Genomic DNA, 7,712 nt, shown 5'->3' on the forward strand with positions numbered 1-7,712 from the left:
GGAGCCTGGCAGGCTACAGCCCACAGGGTTGCAAAGAGTCCCACATGACTGAAGCAACTTAGCACGCATACCTGTGGCTTGGCCTGCTTTGACTTCCCTTGTGCTGTCAGAGCTGGCTCTTTGCCCTAGGAGCTCCCACAGTGCCCTGAGCACACTGATGTCACTTGTACCAACCTTGTGCTTGAGTGTTATCTACTTATGCCTCTGGTTCCCTTCAAGACTGAACACTTCAAAGGCAAGGACTGGGCCCATCCTCCCCTCACAGTTCAGAGCCTAGCTCAGAATCAGCCTGTGGTCTGCGGTATTGAATTGACCTTGAGAAGTCTTTGTGGAGACTGAGAAAGAAACATTAGACATCGTTGTGGGCAGTTCGGCAGTGGAGGGACCTATTCAGCTGAGAAGTTGTGTTTATCAGCTGGGTTGTGTGTACCTCTTTCAAGAGTGCCTGTCCTCGAATTTTGACAAATGTTTATTTTACATCCTCGTAAACACCACCACACTGAAAATCTGCAACATTTCCTCACACCCAACGTTCCCTTTGTAGTCATCACTTCACACCCCAGGCCTCAGCCTGAGAGACTCACTGACCTGCTGTCTATCACTGCAGGTTAGTTTTGCCTGTCCTAAAACTTTATAGAAATGAAATCACACTGTGTGTATTGTTTTACACTTGGCTTCTTCACAGAGCACAGTGTGTTGCTATATCAGTAATCCACTCCTTCTTATGGCTAGTAGTCCATTTATGGATATACCACAGTTTATCAGATGAGAATTTAGAGGAAAAATATCTGTTTTTTCCCTTTCCCAGAACCTACCATGGGGAATTAAGAGAGTCTTGGGTGGCGGCCTCAACTGTACAGGCTGTGTATTATCTCTTATATTAAGAATATTGTGGTTTATATTAGGAAATATGTATTTGTCCTCAGTCCCTGTTCCTAGCACAGAGCTCCTAAGACCATTAAGACTTCCTGAGGGATGAGAGTGATCTAGGTGTCTTTTGTGATGTCAAGGTGACTTTCGAAACGCCCTTAGGTCACCCAAGAAGGAGAACTGGTCACCAGTGAAACCAGCCAGGTGATTTGGAGCGCTAGAACTTTCATTGTCACCCCTCTGACCTCTGGGGAGGGAAAGGGCTGGAGAGTGAGTTCAATCACCAATGGCCAATGAGCTAATCAATTATACCTGTGTAATGAAGCTTCCATAAAGATCTAAAAACGATGGACAGAGAGAGGCTCAAAGAGCTTCCAGGTTGGTGAACATATGGAGATTTGAGGAGAGTGATGTGCCCAGAAAAAGCATGGAAGCTCCACTTCCTTTCCTCATACTTTGCCCTATACATCTCTTCCATCTGGCTATTCTTTTTTTAATAGTGTATTTTTTTTTTCTTATTGGAGGATACTTGCTTCACAGTGCTGTGGTGGTCTCTGCTGTACATCAGTGCAAGTCAGTCCTGATTATATACACCCCGTCCTTGTTCAGCCTCCCTCCTACCTCCCTCCACTCCTCTAGTTCACCACAGATTGCCAGGCTGGGTTCCCTGCGTTTCACAGCAGCTTCTCACTAGTTATACACCTGGCTGTTCTGAGCTACGTCCTTTTACAGTAAACCAGTGTTCTAGTAAATAGCAAGTTTCTCTGAGTTCTGTGAGCCACTCTAGCAAATTAATCAAACCCAAGGAGCGGGTAACTGGAACTGCTGATCTACAGTCAGCTGGTCAGAAACACAGGTGACAGCCGAGACTTTAGATTGGCATCTCAAGCTTGGGGGCAGGGAGCCCTTAATCTGTGGCATCTGATGCCATCTCCAGGTAGTGTTAGAATTAAGTTGAATTATAGGGTACCAACCAAAACAAAAAACAAGTGTAAAAAAAATAGGGACTTGCTTGGTGGTCTAGTGGTTAAGACTCCATGCTCCCAATGCTAGGGGCAGGGGTATGATCCCTAGTTGGGGAACTAAGATCCCACGTGCTGTGGGGTACAGCTAAACAAAACAAAACAAGACCAAGTGTACAGGGCACTCAGTTGGTCTTGGAGAATTGCCTGGTGGTGAGGTGGAAAAAAATTTCGGAATTGGGGGCAAAATCTTGTCTCTGAATGAGGTTAGATGGTTGGTGATTTGAAAGCTGCTGATGCAATTGGGACCTCTGGATCCATACCTGATGTACTGCCAGGATAGAGTGTCCAATGTATACCACATCTGGAGAGCCCTTTCTTGGAAATTTTAATGTTAACTAATATAACTTGGGTTTCAAATAACAGAAGTGACCTGGGTGTCCCCAAATTAGGGGTTCTCCTTCTTTTGCCAATTATTCCAGTGTTTAGCTAGCAGGACTTCCCCAAATTCGTTCCTTTTAATGCCCCTGTACCTACCTGCTACCACCTTTCTCTCTGGTTTCATCTTTCCCGGGGCAGAGGGAGGCTCTTGCCCCCGCCCTCTGTATTGAGGCCACCCACACTCGATCTGTATCATCATAAGGATAATAGCCCCTTATCTTTAGATAACACTTTTCCACTTTAACAAGCACTTTCAGACCATTATCTCACTTAAGCTGAGCCACAGCCTTGTGATGGAGGCAGCCTGCTTATTATTCTTTTCATTATTATTATCTATATTATTCTTCTTACATTTCACAGATAAAGAAACTGTGACTGAAAGAGGTTATGACTTCTTGAGCTTCTGGTTGGCCATTCTATGTGCTTCTTACTGTGCTCACAGGCCTCCTGCATCATAAAGAGGGTAAGGTGCCTCCTGGCTGAAGTGAAGTCCCTCAGTCGTGTCCGACTTTTTGCGACCCCGTTGACTGTAGCCCACCAGGCTCCTCCATCCATGGGATTCTCCAGGCAAGAATACTGGAGTGGGTTGCCATTTCCTTCTCCAGGGGATCTTCCCAACCCAGGGATCGAACCCAGGTCTCCCACATTGCAGGCAGACACTTTAACCTCTGAGCCACCAAGGAAGCCCCTGGGTACCTGTTCTTTATTGTCATATTTGCTGAACTCATGGGGGGATGAGCAGTAGTTGTTCTTGAGCTCCTGACCCATAAAAGACCAAGTGTGTTCAAATGGTGATAATAATCATAAATAACTTTTATAGACAGTGAGGCTGAATCACCTGCTGTTCTAGGCCTTCTAGAGATCTTATCTCTAATACTGCCAACTTCTGTACAAGGTGGATATTATTATGCCTGTTTTACAGATAAGGAAATAGCCTCAGAATCCACCTGCCAACGTAGGAGACAAGAGATGCGGGTTGGATCCCAGGGTTGGGAAGAACCCCATAGGAATACATGGCAACCCACTCCAGTATTTTTGCCTGGGAAATCCAACAGACAGAGGAGCCCAGCAGGCTACAGTCCATGGGGTCACAAAGAGTCAGACACGACTTAGGGACTGAGCCCACACAGGCACATTCAGTGAGGCTAACTTGCTTGGCGTCACCTGTGTCTCTGAAAATTCTCTAGCCTCTCGTTGTGGTTGGGAACCCTCCACTGTGGCCTCACGTGTACACTGGTTCAAGTGCTGGGTCTCCCACCTGCTTGCCATGTGACCATGAGTCTCAACGTGTTCCCTCATCTGAAAAACAGGAGGGGTCCCTCATTCACAGAGTGCTCTTCTGAGGATTAAATGTCAGGCCCAGCCCAGTTTGGCAGATAGGAATGATGATTAGGCACCAATCCCGGTCCAAGAAGATGATGGGGGCCCAGAGGCCAGAGGGCAGCGTGTCTGACTGTCAGGGTCTGTGTTTCAGTCTACGTATGTCCTCCTTTAGAGGCTGTGTCAGCTGATGCCAACAGAAGTCTGCAGTTGTAGACGTCATGAGGTAGGGTTTCTTCAAAGTTATTAGGTATCATAAAGTCCTCTGTTGAAGCTGGTTTATTATATGCCTGTTTACTATAATTCAGCACCTGTATTCATCATTTTCTTTCCATCTCAAAGTTTAGTAGAAGATTCTTCATGAACACAGTCCTTCCTCTATCACCCCTGGCTTGCAGGGTGAAAGTGGACAGTTCGCTTAAAGCCACATCACATCCAATGGTGTGTTCTGGATTGGATGACTTGAACTCCAACCAGAGAGAGAACTTGTAAAATGGAAATGCACTGTCTTCCAGAATGAATGGTGTGCCAGGCTCTGTGCCAGCCACAGCCCAAAGGCAAGGCACACAGTGTTAGGAGCCTGGGAGCTAAGAGTGGGTGCTCACTAAGTTGAGTCAAGAGGCACTTCTGCCCTCTCTTGGGTGGAGGCTAGGGTTTCCAATGGGAATCATTTAGCAATCATTGGGTGGTGCTGTCGGATTCAGAGTGGATGACTTAACTCAGTTAGGTGATCTGATTCTCCATGAGGGCTCTGGACAAGTTGCCTGGCTTCCATGTCCCCATCAACTCTGGGTTTGGGGTGAACAGGGCAGACCTCATGCAGCTTCCATGGGAGTCATTCAAGTCCTTGCATCCAGGTCTTCTGGCTGGATTTAGACGGGGCCATTCATCTTTCCACACTGAGTTAGCGTCAGAAACCCTGAGTAGCAATGACCGGCAGTGTATGTCGTATTGTCAGTTCAGTTCAGTGCAGTTCCTTAGTCATGTTCGACTTTGTGACCACGTGGACTGCCGCATCCCAGGCTTCCCTCTCCATCACCAACTTCTGGAGCTTGCTCAAACTTATGCGCATCAAGTCGGTGATGCCATCCAACCATCTCATCCTCTGCCATCCCCTTCTCCTCCTGCCTTCAATCTTTCCTAGCATTGGGGTCTTTTCAAATGAATCAGTTCTTCACATCAGGTGGCCAAAGTATTGGAGCTTTAGCTTCAGCATCAGTTCTTCCAATGAATATTCAAGACTGATTTCCTTTGGGATTGACTGGTTGGACCTCCTTGCAGTCCAAGGGACTCTCAAGAGTCTTCTCCAACACCACAGTTCAAAAGCATCAATTCTTCGGCACTCAGCTTTCTTTATGGTCCAACTCTCACATCTCTACATGACTACTGGAAAAATCATAGCTTTGAGTAGACGGACCTTTGTTGGCAAAGGTCTCTGCTTTTTATTATGCTGTCTAGTTTGGTCATAGTTTTTCTTCTAAGGAGCAAGTGTCTTTTAATTTCATGGCTGCAGTCACCATCTTCAGTGATTTTGGAGCCCAAGAAAATAGTCTGTCACTGTTTCTATTGTTTCCCCATCTATTTGCCATGAAGTGATGGGGCCAGATGCCATGATCTTCGTTTTTTGAATGTTGAGTTTTAAGCCAGCTTTTTCACTCTCCTCTTTCACTTTCATCAAGAGACTCTTTAGCTCCTCTTCACTTTCTGCCATAAGGGTGGTGTTATCTGCATATCTGAGGTTATTGATATTTCTCCCGGCAATCTGTACCACCACCCTGTGGCTTCCCATACCTCTTCAGTTCAGTTCAGTTGCTCAGTTGTGTCCGACTCTCTGCGGCCCCATGAATTGCAGCACACCAGGCCTCTCTGTCCATCACCAACTCCCGGAGTTCACTCAGACTCACGTCCATCGAGTCAGTGATGCCATCCAGCCATCGCATCCTCTGTCGTCCCCTTCTCCTCTTGCCCCCAATCCCTCCCAGAATCAGTCTTTTCCAATGAGTCAACTCTTTGCATGAGCTGGCCAAAGTACTGGAGTTTCAGCTTTAGCATCATTCCTTCTAAAGAACACCCAGGACTGATCTCCTTTAGAATGGACTGGTTGGATCTCCTTGCAGTCCAAGGGACTCTCAAGAGTCTTCTCCAACACCGCAGTTCAAAGCATCAATTCTTCGGCGCTCAGCTTTCTTCACAGTCCAAGTCTCACATCCATACATGACCACTGGAAAAACCATAGCCTTGACTAGACGAACCTTTGTTGGCAAAGTCCAAGGAGCAGTGGCTGCGTGGGCGCAGGAGGGCCGAGAGGAGCTACTCCACGTTCAAGGTCAAGAGGGGCGGCAGTGAGGAGATACCCTTCGTCCAAGGTAAGGAGCAACAGCTGCGCTTTGCTGGAGCAGCCCAGAAGAGATACCCCACGTCCAAGGTAAGAGAAACCCAAGTAAGACGGTAGGTGTTGTGAGAGGGCATCAGAGGGCAGACACGCTGAAACCATAATCATAGACAACTAGTCAATCTAATCACACAGACCACAGCTTTGTCTAACTCAATGAAACTAAGCCATGCCGTGTAGGGCCACCCAAGACAGGCGGGTCATGGTGGAGAGGTCTGACAGAATGTGGTCCACTGGAGAAGGGAATGGCAAACCACTTCAGTATTCTTGCCTTGAGAACCCCATGAACAGTATGAAAACGCAAAATGATAGGATACTGAAAGAGGAACTCCCCAGGTCAGTAGGTGCCCAATATGCTAGTGGAGATCAGTGGAGAAATAACTCCCATACCTCTTGCTGCTGCTACTGCTGCTAAGTCGCTTCAGTTGTGTCCGACTCTGTGCGACCCCCTAGATGGCAGCCCACCAGGCTCCCCCATCCCTGGGATTCTCTAGGCAAGAATACTGGAGTGGGTTGCCATTTCCTTCTCCAATGCATGAAAGTGAAAAGTCAAAGTGAAGTCCCATACCTCTTAGGATCCTGAATAAGGCCCTCCATGGTCTGGCATCATCTCCTGTCTTTCTCTTCCCTTCCTGTGCTCCTGTTCCTCAAACAGACTGTTTCCTCCTATCACAGGGCCTTTGCAAATGCTTTTCCCCATGCCGGGTCGTTCTCTGTGATGAACAGACTTTAAGGTGACCCCCCCAACCCCACCCCACGATCCCTAACTCCTGGTGTTCACACCTTTGAGTGTGGGTGGGGCTTGTGACTTGCCTGTAACCAATAGAATATGGCAAAAGTGACAGAATGTCACTTTTGTGATTATATTATGTAAGATTCCATCTTGCTAGAGCCTCTGACCCTTCTCTAGTCAGGTCTCCATGTCAGAACACAGCCTTGCCTCACCCCCAAAGAAAATGTGAGATAGCAAAAATATTCTTTTTTTTGGGGGGGGGGCACTGCACAGTTTGCAGGATCTTAATTTCTCAACCAGGGATTGAACCTGGGCCCTCAGCAGTGACAGTGCTAAGTCCTAACCGCTGGACCTTTGAGGGAACTCCCTCAAAGGTATTCTTTTAAGTTATATTTGTTGTTTAAAAAGAAAAAGCTGGGTAAATGCATTACTATTTTCTATATGCAGCATAGAAAACCAATATATTCTCTACTATTCACCTGGTTTATGCCTACTCATCCCTTACCATTCCCACCCCACTGAGATTTCTCATCAGCCAAGATGCTAAGGCCGGTCTCCTTATTAGAGGTTTTCAGGCCACTGTGTGCCTTGCCACTGCATGACTCACGTAGTTAGAAGTGTGTGATTATTTAATTAAAAGCTGCCCCCCTCCCCCAGATTGTAAGTGCCAGGGAAGCAGCCTGTCATGGTCTCTGTATTTCCCAAGAGACTAGCACGGTGCCTAGCACAGGTAGGTGCTCAGTAGATATCTGTTGAATAAATAAGTGATTTGTAGAACATTCAGGGTCAAAAAGGCTTAGGGTATAGACAGGGGCTGGATTGTTCGGTGGCTAGAGGTTAAAGTGGCTTGGGTGGAAAATGGATTTTGTAGTACTAAAAACTCACTTTGGGGGTTTCCCTAGTGATCTAGTGGCTAAGACTCCAGACTCCCAAAGCAGAGGGCTGGGGTTCTGTCTTGGTTCAGGGAAAGAGACCCCCCACATGCTGCAACAAA

The 7,712-nt window shown here is 47.1% G+C and overlaps 1 non-coding gene across 1 annotated transcript; it reads right to left on the reverse strand.

Annotated features, from left to right (window-relative positions):
* Window positions 1-7,006: 7,006 nt before the first annotated feature.
* Window positions 7,007-7,081, reverse strand: TRNAD-GUC. The gene has a single exon. It is a non-coding gene; the product is annotated as a tRNA-Asp (tRNA).
* Window positions 7,082-7,712: the final 631 nt, after the last annotated feature.

This window comes from Oryx dammah, unplaced genomic scaffold, assembly GCF_014754425.2.
Source record: "Oryx dammah isolate SB20612 unplaced genomic scaffold, SCBI_Odam_1.1 HiC_scaffold_6, whole genome shotgun sequence".
Classification (NCBI taxonomy): Eukaryota; Metazoa; Chordata; class Mammalia; order Artiodactyla; family Bovidae; genus Oryx; species Oryx dammah.